Consider the following 13,345-nt stretch of genomic DNA (forward strand, 5'->3'; position numbering starts at 1 on the left):
CAGTAATTGAAACTTCTTACATCTTCCTTGGCTTAGGTTTTGGCAAGTCTCATCTTCATCTTCACCAGGGAAGAGGATGTTCTTCAGTCTAATGAAGTACTTACTGTTATTCAAATTGAAAATGTATTTAAATATAGACATGTAGAAATAAAAGATAATAACTTACATTGTTCGTCGTTTGGGTTTAATTGGAGAATCCTCCCCATCTGTCCCATGGTCAGTGTGTTCAACAGCTTCTGGTAGCTTTAACCTTGCCTCAATGTAATCATCTACAAAAGAATAACAAGAACTTACCATCGATTGTCCCTCACAATTAATAAGTTCATTGGTTCATTCTTGTGTTATTCACATGTAATATCTCAAACACAACTGGCAAAATTTCAACAAAACTTGGGTGACTGATACGTCTTGCCATAGAGATTCAGCATTTACATTTGTATGTGTGATGACTGATGCCTATATGCACATTTAGCAAAGATATCACTCTCAACATGTAACAGAATCCACAAAATTGGACTTGTGATGTGAATATAACTCTGACCCTGTATAGTTTCCATTCTGCTTCACGTTGTTCTTTACTTTTTGTGGCCTTGACAACATCTACTACTTTGCCAGCACCATAGCTCCTGCATCACATTGCTAGCTTGCCTGGGAAGCTAAGCAGGTTTGGCTGTGGTTAGTCCTTGGATGGGAGACTACCTGGTGCTGAAAGTGGTGTTGGAGGACCAGTAGGAGGTGCTCTTTCCTCTGGTCTCATGAATAATATCCCCAATGCCCCAGGACAGAGACAGGGACTCTGTCCTGTGAGTAAACGCCGTCCTTCGGATGAGACGTTAAACCGAGATCCTGACTCTGTGGTCAGTAAAGATCCCATCGGCACTCATTGCAAGAGTAGGGGTGTAACCCCGGTGCCCTGGCAAAATTCCCAAAACAGGCCTCCCTTCCATCATGGCCACCTAATCATCCCTCGTTACCTAATTGGCTCTAATCAGTCCTCTACTCTCCACTGAGATAGCTGATGTGTGGTGGGCGTTCTGGTGCAAACTGGCTGCCGTGCATCACCCAGGTGGGTGCTACACATCGGTGGTGGATGAGTTGAGTCCCCCCCCCCCCCCGATATGTGAAGCGCTTTGAGTACCTAGAAAAGCGCTATATAAATGTAATCAATTATTACTTTGTTTGGTGGCCACATACATTCTTCTTCATTGACCCAATTTGACGATACCACTTCCACTTCATTTGTTTTCTCAAAAATAACAATGTGATACATTGTCTATAGATAATGAAAAAAGACTACTGTAGCATGTAGAGTCAAAAATATCAAATTTAGAATTTAGTAAATTTAGTAAAAAAAAAACTTTGATCAAGATATTAAATTACACTCATAGGGGCACCACCTTCGTAGATGAAAGAAAAACAGACCTTTACTTGGCTATACTAATCAGTCCTCAATCTGAAGATCATGAGATCTTTTCAGTTCAGGGATTAATTTTCTCTGCAGAGAAGGAAATACAGAACAACTTTATAGTGAATTAATATATTTATTAACTACCTACTAGACAAACAAACAAACCATGTAATACATGAAACGGGTGAAATGTGTGACAAATGGACAGATGATAAACCAGAATAAAACACTAAACTGTAGGTTGAATAATGAAATGAGAATGAAATAAAATAAAATGAGAATGAAAGGAATATTGGAATGAAAATGAAATGAGAATTAGGGACAATTATTGGCAACAGTAAATAGTGATATGTCAATTTAGATCAATAAACCAGAGAAATGAGGCAGGTCGCTCTAAGGGATCAATCAGACTATACTAACTTTCCTGATTGGATTAAGTGATAATTTTAGTAAAGCTTTTGCATCAACTCTCAGCAGAAATGTTTCAGCCTACATGCCGGATCCATCAGGAGGTTTCGACCGTGTAGAAGCTGGTTTACCGAAGATCAGCGAGTATGGTAAGCTCGGCAATAGTCGGGTCGCCTGGCAACGGCAAACGAGTTGGAGCGGGTCTTTGGAAAAAGACGCTTTTTCAGGCGGATGTCCTTCAGACTGGCTTTCCGCTGTCGACTGGACTCTAGGCAGGATGGAGCAGGAGGCTTCAGCAGGCTGGTCGGTGGTCAGCTGAGAGAGTTGACTGGAGCTTTTGACCTCTCTAACTTTTACTAATTAACGGATCAACAACTCATTCTTAAAATAACTTTAAAATAACAAACAACAGTCTTCGCGGTTCTGGTGATGATAAAAGCGAGGCTCAACTTCGTAGTAAAAAGTCAGGATCACATTAGTGACAAAGAGTAGCTACAGTGCAGTGAGATCTGAATCTCCGTCTTGGCTTGTTGGTCATGGAGTTGGTGTCGGCGTTCGTGGCCTCCGGCATAGAGCTCGGGGCGTGAAGCACTTAGTTCTCTAAGTTTGGATCGGCATCGTAGCTTCCAGCATGAAGCTCGGGGCATGAAGTGCACAAGGTGACAAAGAACTCAGAGTTTTATAGTTTTTCCGAATTCCACGGCGGGGTTTGCAGTGTAAGAAGATACTTTGCGCAGTTTGGGAGGTTCCGCCTACATTTCTTTGTTCTGGAGACAGCCAACGCCCTTCATAAAACAGAGACACACATGAGGATACCTCTCTCAACTACTCTAAAAATTTAGAATAACGTGTTTGGATTTTACATACTCAATTACCAATTACTGTTGTCAATTGGTGAACATTATGAACCCTGTAAACAAACACTTATGGGTTGCATAAAACCATTACATGAAACATGATTAGACAATAAAACTTTCACTGTTCAAACTTTTCTGTGCACTTTTCTGAGTTGTTTTAGCAGAATAACCTAGATACGTACTTTATAATCTTAATATTTAAATCACAAATACATAGTAACTTTGGTGGTTGATATAGGGAAACAATGAACTAGAACATAATTATCGATGTGGCCAAGAATGGATAACAAGACCTTAACTATTGTGATAATTAAAATACCTAAGCATATATGATTAACCAATTTAGTATACTTCACACTATTCTAAACTCATTGGAGACATTAAGAGATGCAAGGTAGAGGAAAAAGGAGAGAACTAAACCAAGAATTAAAGGAATTTATGGATTTACTTATTTTTATGGCCCTTTCTCTCCAGTTCCCACAGGACTACAGAAAAAGGATCAATTCCTGATCCGTTTGGTAACATGATGCAGAGTTGTTTTACCATCATAACATTCACATTATTAAACTCAGCATAAATTCCTGAACACTTCAATATCAAACATGACTATCTAAACCCATGTAAAGACGAAGAAATTGAATAATGCAAATAACTCTTATATAAATCATGGCAGTTAGACATAAAATTAGACATATACATTAGGATCCATCGGAATGTAATAACCAAAGTTTCATGAGTCTTTATCAAGGATTTCTCCTGATTTTGGCAACATTCCAATGAATGTTCCTGCAACTCTCTCTCTGGCCCAGAGCTTTATCAGAGGCAGGCTGTGTGTGTGTGTGTGTGTGTGGATCCTAGCCTGCAGTCTGATGTGGCTTGTAGATAAGACCTGTAAATGGGAGGAAGAGACCCCCACCCTTAGTCTTGTTCAGTGTCAATATGACACTTTTGTAGCTTTAAAGGTGAAGGGTCATTTTTGTTCCTGGGAAAGAAAGTTATTCAAGGATCCATTTGGACTGTGGAGACTTGGTTCGGCTACACCTGCATATAGTCCTTCTCAGTTGCGCTCCTGTTTTCTTGATATTCCAAAATGAATTCAATGTAGCCTGCTAGTGGCTTTGTTGTGATGTGATGCTGGCGCGCGCATGCGCACATCCACTCCAAACTACAAGGACTGCTGCAGTTCTAAGAGACCACTGACGCTTTTAAAGCAACCTCGAGATTTTGACAGTAGCAGGGCACAAATGTCATGGTTGCCGTAAGGGCGTACGAGCATCACAGCCAGGGCAAGGGGCAACAACGGCCATGGCTGTCGTGGCCACCGTGAAATTCCTACGCTGGTGTGTGATCCTGTACAGAGTGAATATTATTTCAGCAGCTGTCTTTGGTCAGCAGTGTGAGTGTTTCTCTCTCCCTCCTCCATCTGTCAAGAGACGCTGAGGAACCAGACCCAGCCCAGAACCTAAACCCAGGGTAGAGTGGTTCAGTGAGTGTGGAGTGGAAGGTGTGGATGTGGATCAGTGTGTCAGAGGAAACTCTGTAGAAGGACAGAGAGCCAGCAGGCCAGTCCAGATACACTGCTACTCTGTCACAGCCAGAAGTGGAGATTCCTGAGGATACTACTCTGCTATTGTGCCAGGCAGAGTAACAATCATCAGAGCAGATCAGACTCCAGGACTTTTCATTCCCTCCAAGCCTGCAGTCATCACCCCATCCTCTCCTACTGATTCCTCTGTAAGTCACTCCTATATGAACCCATCCTTTCCTCTTGACCTCCCAGTAACAGCGACCAGTCAGACCATTTCTACACAGCAGCTGAATATAGCCGTCAAATCTCTCTGGGTGATCAGGATATGGCTGCTGCTCTCTCACTGTCACCTTTCTATTGTCTTCAGACAGGAAGAGGTTTCTGTGTGCTGTGTTTGGGTCCAGTGTGAGTTCACAGGCATCTGATGAGAGAAGAAGACACAATACAGAAACTATTTTTATTCTAATAGAGCCTTTAATTTCTTAACAGTTTCATGATGACACATTATATCAGCCATCATCTTCATTCACAGTAGGATTTGAATGAATAGATGTCACAAACTGCTGTGTAGAGGGACTTTCCATCTAAGCAGTTGAATGTTTGCTGCTTTGTTTTCCTGAATCTAACTAAATACACACTTACACTTCCTCAGACCTGGTTTCAACCTCTGGACTCCACCATGGTCCACACTGTGGGGGAAACTAAGTCAGACCAGAATATTCTATTTGATGATAGAAACATAACCTTCCCTATGAAGGATTTTCCATACATCACTCATGTCCACCATTAAACATGAAACAGTATTCCTCAGCTTGTCAGTGTGACTGAGAAAATGTGTGTGACTCTCAGCCTTCTAGCAGACGTTGCCTCTCCAGACCTGAGAGAGTCCAGTCTCCAGTGTGGATCCTCCAGTCCAGCAGAGAGCAGCTTCACTCCTGAGGCTCCTGGATGATTGTATCTCAGGTCCAGCTCTCTCAGATGGGAGGGGTTGGAGCTCAGAGCTGAGGCCAGAGAAGCACAGCCTTCCTCTGTGAGGAGACAGCCTGACAGCCTACACACACACACACACACACACACACACACAAATCAAGCCGCATGTCAGATTTGATTTTATTAGTAACCTACTGTGAAATTAGTTGTGATAATGCCGTCAAGTTCTAGCAAAACTGTAACTGCCTCAAATACAAACAGTTGGCTCATCAGCTTTGTGGTTTCAGTTGGTCCAGTTTGAGAATTCTCCACTCACTTTGTGACAGAATATTAGAAGTCCTTTCTGGTATTTTAGGTTTCAACAAATGAGGTAGCAAGGAGAGGAAAGAATGAAATGTCCTCATGGAAAGTAATTCACAGAGGCTAGGAAGTGCTAAATGTTGGTATCACAATTGGTTTCAAAATTACATGCGCAGAGAAAATCCTCCACAGGTGTTTGTCTGCTGATAGTAACCGGTATGTAAAGCAGGACGTAAATGGTCGTCTGTTGAACAGGTTGAGGGATACTGACCTGAGAGTCTCCAGTCTACAGTGTGGACTCCCCAGTCCAGCAGAGAGCAGCTTCACTCCTGAATCCTGCAGGTCGTTGTTACTCAGGTCCAGCTCTTTCAGACTAGAGGACTGGGAGCTGAGAACTGAGGCCAGAGCTTCACAGCTTCTCTCTGACAGCTGACAGCCACTCAGCCTGAGGAAGAGTTAATGATGAACAACAAGTTGGAAAATATTTCTATAATATATTTTTTCTCTTCTGTATGAAAACTACATTTAATATATTGAATATATCCAGTTATGCATGCACCTACAGAGCTATATCGGAGGCTTTGACCACTGGCAGCAGCCTCAGAAGAGCCTCCTCTGAAGCAGAGTATTTTTTCAGGTCAAACACGTCCAGCTCTTCTTCTGATGACAGTAAGATGAAGACCAGAGCCGACCACTGAGCAGGGGAGAGTCTGGCTGTGGAGAGACTTCCTGATCTCAGGTACTGTTGGATCTCCTCCACTAGAGAATGGTCATTCATCTCATTCAGACAGTGGAACAGATTGATGCTTCTCTCTGGAGAGGGATTCTCCTTGATCTTCTTCTTGATGTACTTGACTGTTTTCTGACTGGTCTGTGATCTACTTCCTGTCTGTGTCAGCAGGCCGCGTAGGAGAGTCTGATTGCTCTCCAGTGAAAGGCCTAGGAGGAAGCGGAGGAACAAGTCTAGGTGTCCACTTGGACTCTGTAAGGCCTTGTCCACAGCACTCTGGTAGAGGTCTGTTAGTTTAGATTTGTCTCTTAATAGTGTCAACCACCAGGATGTTGATTGAGTTTCTGACAGTTTACTGACACCAGTGTTAATGAATGACAGAAAGACATAAACAGCGGCCAGAAACTCCTGAATGCTCAGATGGACAAAGCAGAAAACCTTGTCCTGGTTCAGCCCATGCTCCTCTTTAAAGATCTGTGTGAACACTCCTGAGTACACTGAGGCTGCTCTGATATCAATGCCACACTCTGTCAAGTCGGCTTCATAGAAGATCAGGTTGCCTTTCTCCAGCTGCTCAAAAGCCAGTTTTCCCAGAGAGAGAATCATCTTCCTGCTCTCTGTATTCCAGTGTGGATCTGTCTCATCTCTCCCATGATACTTGACGTTCTGCTGTTTGGACTGAACCACCAGGAAGTGGATGTACATCTCAGTCAGGGTCTTGGGTAGGTCTCCTCTCTCTCTGGTTTTCAACACGTGGTCCAGAACTGTAGAAGTGATCCAGCAGAAGACTGGGATGTGGCACATGATGTGGAGGCTTCGTGAAGTCTTGATGTGGGAGATGATTCTGCTGGCCTGCTGCTCATCTCTGAATCTCTTCCTGAAGTACTCCTCCTTCTGTGGGTCAGTGAAGCCTCTCACCTCTGTCACCATGTCAACGCACTCAGGAGGGATCTGATTGGCTGCTGCAGGTCGTGTGGTTATCCAGAGGCGAGCAGAGGGAAGCAGTTTCCCCTTGATGAGGTTTGTCAGCAGCACATCCACTGAGGTCGACTCTGTAACATCAGTCAGGATCTCGTTGTTCTGGAAGTCTAGAGGAAGTCGACACTCATCCAGACCGTCAAAGATGAACACAACCTGGAACTCGTCAAACCTGCAGATTCCTGCTTCTTTGGTCTCAGTAAAGAAGCGATGAAGAAGTTCCACCAAGCTGTACTTTTTCCCTTTCAGCAGATTCAGCTCTCGGAAAGTGAATGGAAATGTGAACTGTATATCCTGGTTGGCTTTGTCTTCAGCCCAGTCCAGAGTGAACTTCTGTGTTAAGATTGTTTTCCCAATGCCAGCCACTCCCTTTGTCACCAATGTTCTGGTTGATTTGTCTCTTCCAGGTAAGGGTTTAAAGATGTCTTCACATTTAATTGGTGTTTCTGGTCTTGCTGGTTTCCTGGATGCTGTTTCAATCTGTCTGACCTCATGTTCATCATTGACCTCTCCACTCCCTCCCTCTGTGATGTAGAGCTCTGTGTAGATCTGATTCAGAAGTGTTGGGTTTCCTGCTTTAGCAATCCCCTCAAACAAACACTGAAACTTCTACTTCAGATTAGATTTGAGTTCACGTTGGCACACTGCAGCAACAGTTTCTGAAAAAACAAATTACATCAATCAGTGGATATTGCTGTAAATATGAGAAGTGTAAACATTTCTCAGTGAGTGCCTACTTTTCCCAACCCCATGGCATCTATTCTGCTCATCACTGGTGGACAAACAGGTCCTGACTGTGTGTGCAGCCAAACGTGAAAGGCAACTGTGGTGGTATATATTTTTGTTAATAAACAATACTGTGTTCAGCATTATACACCCACATGAACAAATCAATAATTTTAGCTGATGATTCATGAGGATTGTGCTCATTTACCTTCCTATCTGGAATTGAATCGATCTTTTTTGAGAAATGTCTATATTTACAGCACAGTTGTAGATGTAAACATCTCCCATTTTCCCACCATTTCCCCTCTCCCTCATGTTAAACCTGTTAAAAGCCTCTTACTGCTCTGTAGAGAGTCAGCCAGCTCTTCCTGCTTCATTCTCCTCAGGAAGAGCAGTGTGATCTGCAGAAAAGCGTCTCTGCTGCTCCTCCTCTGCTCTTCCTCCTCACCGTCCACATCCTCCTCATCTTCCCTGTGCCTCTCTAAGCATTCTGGGTAATCTGGACTCAGAACCCTCTGGAATCTCTTCAACTCATTCTTCACAAAAGTGACGATGTTCTCCTCAAGCAGCTGGAACAGGGAATAACAACATCAGATCCATCCAACGTGATCTCACACAAATACGTGAAATGAACACGATCTCTAAAACTGCGATTTATGTGCTGTGGACACGTATTATGGGAAAATAACATTTCTCCACCACGAAATGAATTACGTTCCTCCACCACAAATTTAAAAACGTTTGTCCGACACAAATTGAATTACGTCCCAAATGTTGGTTAACAGTTAAATTTAGGCACATAAAACGACTTTGGGTAAATTTAGGCAAGTAAAACAAGTTTGGTTAAGGTTATGGTAATGTTTAGGCAAGTAAACCAACTTAGTTAAGGTTTGGATTAAAATATGGTAAAATAAGATAAGATGACATATCACTTTATTAATCCCCGTGGGGAAATTCAGGTTATGGTTATGGTTAGGCAACTAAAAGAACTTGGTTAAGGTTAGAGAAATGGTTTGGTCATGGTTAAATAAGGAAAACGTTCGTTTAAAATGAAAATGTGACTTACGGTTGAAATGTACTTTGAAAACACTGGGAATTGAACCCCAGTCCTCAGCATCAAAGGCAAACATTCCTATCCACCACCCTGACCACAACACCCTTACTGGCCGCCGTTTTATTTCAATGTCACACTACTTCCTGTTTATAATCATGTCTCATCACGTAACCATTTCGTGCTGGGAAAACGTACATTTAATACTTTACGTTCCACCAACACGTAATTTGCTGTTAACATGTCATGTGTTCATTTCACGTTTTTCTGTGAGATCAGTCTGGATCCATCTGGTATAGACTGAAAGCCCACTGGTCTAAAGAGCGCAGCTTGAAGACTGTTACGACCAGAGTGGTTGTTTTGTATTTCATTTGTAGCTGAAGTAAAATGTAAAGTAAAATCTGTTGTTGTACATTTACACACCATAAATATGGAGTTCAGGTCTGTTTGAAGCTCCTGGACAGACTGACCACTGGGAACCTCTGACCTCTCCTGGTGGACTCTGGAGAAAACATGATGTATTAGGTCATATAATGTCACACACACACACACACATACACACACACACACAGGCGGTTAAAGGTGACTATGTTCTCTCATGATGGATCCTAGTAGAAACACAATGTGAACTCCACTGTAAATGCTGCTCTGATTATTTCATGTGATGTTTTGAGAGAAGAAACTAAATCAACAGAGTATCATGAATTCTTTCCTCTGTTCAGTAGAATCGAATAATAACAAACTCATCTGTTTTCAGTTCTTACCTTTGCTCAATAGAGTGCTGTCCATCTTTGAACATAACAGGTGGATCCATAGACGCATCACTCTTCATGGACACACAGCTGGGTACAGGGGAGTCTGGTCTCTCCTGCTGGACTGGGCTTCAACACAAAAGAGACAGAGCTTTTACTCCTCTGTTCAGTAGAATCGAATAATAACAAACTCATCTGTTTTCAATTCTTACCTTTGCTCAATAGAGTGCTGTCCATCTTTGAACATAACAGGTGGATCCATAGACGCATCACTCTTCATGGACACACAGCTGGGTACAGGGGAGTCTGGTCTCTCCTGCTGGACTGGGCTTCAACACAAAAGAGACAGAGCTTTTACTCCTCTGTTCAGTAGAATCGAATAATAACAAACTCATCTGTTTTCAATTCTTACCTTTGCTCAATAGAGTGCTGTCCATCTTTGAACTTAACAGGTGGATCCATAGACGCATCACTCTTCATGGACACACAGCTGGGTACAGGGGAGTCTGGTCTTTCCTGCTGGACTGGGCTTCAACACAACAGAGACAGAGCTTTTACTCTGAATAATGATGAGTTAATGATTTCACTGCTGAGCTCTGAGATGGAGAACAGTCATGGACAGTTAGAGATCCTCATCTTACCTCTTAGCTTTGGTCTGGCTGTCATGTTCCCCAGACAGAGTGGTTTTAGAGGGAGGGCGCCCCTCCTCTCTTTCCTCAGACAGACTCATAGTAGAGCGAAGACCTTTACACAAACACACTAGGTTGATTCATTACAACAAGGTTTCCATTACAGGATATATTATTTCATGTGCTGTGATCATTCATGTCTGTAACATGTCACATATACATTAAGTAACAAAATATTAAGCCAAAATATTAAGCCTGTAGGACAATTGAGATGGACGTTACAAAAGGGGTTTGAGTGAAACAAAGTGCATCTCAGTGTTGGTAAGATGGGTGTGTTTTGCACGCTTGATGCACCTCAGTCAAGCTGATCCAAGCTGTCAGACCAGGGGCCTATACTACGTAGCAAATTCAACAAAGTCAGGGTATGTTTGAGTTAGCCGGCTTCACTAAACCTAACACTGGCGATCCAGGATAACTGGTCTCACGTAGCTGGTTATCAACTGGCTCTGTCAACCCAGGGTTTACCTATCCAGCTATGAGCACGTTCACATGAAAGAGGCGGGGTTTGTAACAAATAGCCAATCACATGCAACATGGACAGATCTAGATCAGACAATTCGGATAAGATAAGATGAAACTATTGATCCCTGTGGGGAAATCAGATTGTTGCACAGCAAAAGTAATATGATTCAGCAGGGAAAAGGACACAGAACAGGCCTATAAGCGCAAAACTATAAAAAATAAGTAATAGTCTAAAAATAGGTGAAAATAATACAATAAAATCAAACAATAAAAGCCATAGAGAATAGACCTAATTATAGGACGATATAAGCCCGAATATTTCCTGCTGACATTTTCAATCGGAAAGAAATGGATAGCTACTAACACTGGGTTCTTCTCTCGAGAAGAACAAATTCTTATAATGAATAACTGTCAGCATTACAAAATGTAAAAGTAAAGGTTGTTTCTGCTTCCAAGGCTAGAGAGGATTACTGGAGGAACTGCCCCGTCATTAGGACACAGTGGGCATATTTTTCATTGATAAAATAGTTTGTGGACACACTGAGGCTGTAAAAAGATTTTCTATTCATAAAGTCGGCCTCATGTTCTTCGGGGCTGCGGTAATGGAATATGAAATAGCTTACATTGAACCAAACACTGTCGGGAATCCAATTAAATAAAGTCAGCGCAATTAATATATGCAATAATATGGTCAATTAAGTAGCCTGCCTGCTATATCTCCGATATAATAAGTTATCATGGAAAACAACGTCATTCTACTGGTCTATAAACACGTCGCCCTGCGAACAGCACTTCTTACTGTCTGTTAATTCAAAAACAGCCTAACAGTTTTCAGTTTTTTATTGTGATTTCCATTTGTATATTTGTCCATATCGGGATTCAGTAGGAATGGTTAGCCGTGCAGCATAAGTTACCATGGTGGTCTGCCCCGGTAAGAAGTGAACCACCTTCGTGAGACTGAAAACCCAGGGTTAAACCTGAAGTTACCTCGCTTACCCCAAATCCTGCTTCGTTGTACAGGCCCCAGTTCTGAGACTTCCTGCATTTTTTTACAAGCTGAGACTGGTGCACACTCTACATGGCAACCACTAAAAGTAATACATGTAAATCATTCTCATATCATTGTCTTCAAGTCAGACAGAAATGTTGTAATTTCTTCTAATGAATATTTATATCTGCAAGCATCAAATAGACATCTTGAGAAACCCTATAACCATCATCTCAAGCAAGTCTGCTATATTGTTATACAACACAATGTGATATGAGCCAGCCTATTCACCAAACATGTATAATGTTCCCTGGTAGGATCCTTACCTGGTGAACTCACAACCAGATCAAGTCAAAGATAACTTTCCACCTGCATCTGTAGAGGAAACATTGAGATAGAAGACGCTGCTTATTGTCCTTCGTCAGTCTGTCTGTTGGCCTGTATGACATCAAACCAGTCGAACCTGTTGCCACACCTGTGGAAAATCACAGATCAGGTGATGTAGTTCTGCTATGTGTCCACTAGATGGAGGGCATTAACCTCGTCATCTACAGTGAACTAAAGAGCAGCCTCAGCACAAAACCATGTGATGCATGGAGGAGGAGAAATTTGATCACATGAAAATCTCACTGTAGGCAGCAGGGTGGCTCAGTGGTTAGCACTGTGGCCTCACAGCAGGTCTTCAGTTCAAATCTCCACCCTGGTCCTTTCTGTGTAGAGTCTGCATGTTCTGTGGTAGAGCCCACATAAACAGGGCCTGAGTGGGTTTGATGAAGGTAGAAGTGTGTACAGGTTGGTGTTACTAAAAACAACGCTTTGTTAACCCAGTGACTGACTCACATACCCTGAAAGCTAGAGTAGGTGAATGTTGCTGCCTCTCTTATGGTCCTGTAGATTTATGATGGTATAGCCTGAATGGTGCTATGGAACTTATTTATCATTCTGTATATTCTGTAGTAGCCTAGATAACAGCATATGCACTATAGCCTATTTGATCACCATGCATTAATATGATACATTGTCTATAGATAATGAAAAAAGACTACATTTTAGTGTAAGTTAATCTGTAAGAACCGACAACATGAGAGATTTATCATTCACCAAATATTTTACTTAAAAAAAAACTGCATCTGATGGAAGGAGCAAAAGGTACAACAATAATCTCAACTTGAACAAGAGTTCATACACAACTGCATACTGCAAAGAATGTGCACTCAGCCCTGCCATTCAAATGGACACTACCACCTCTTCTAGGAACCAGGATGTTCATTCTACTGAAGTGGAGTCATTAAACATACATTTTCCGCTTTGCTAATTTGATATAGCTCTCAGTAATTTTTACATCACTCTTTACAATTCTTAAAACACACTGTATCAATAGATATGTCATTGCGATGTTTATAATAATTATTTAATTATTATTATTATTATGTGGATATGTACAGATATTTACAGATAGCCCACATGCCCACATCACCTGGAAATCTTTAGATTTCAGGTTTTTTGTGAATACCTACCATGAATACCTACTCAATCCC

At 41.9% G+C, this 13,345-nt stretch overlaps 1 pseudogene; it reads right to left on the reverse strand.

The window, feature by feature from the left end:
* Nucleotides 1-1,557: 1,557 nt before the first annotated feature.
* Nucleotides 1,558-12,240, reverse strand: LOC139667626 (NLR family CARD domain-containing protein 3-like; annotated as a pseudogene).
* Between the last annotated feature and the right edge of the window lie 1,105 nt (nt 12,241-13,345).

The sequence above is a fragment of the Centroberyx affinis genome, unplaced genomic scaffold (genome assembly GCF_046629955.1).
Source record: "Centroberyx affinis isolate AG114_WGS23_722 - 3 ecotype Tasmania unplaced genomic scaffold, CSIRO-AGI_Caff_v1 ptg005676l_1, whole genome shotgun sequence".
NCBI classification, from domain to species: domain Eukaryota; kingdom Metazoa; phylum Chordata; class Actinopteri; order Beryciformes; family Berycidae; genus Centroberyx; species Centroberyx affinis.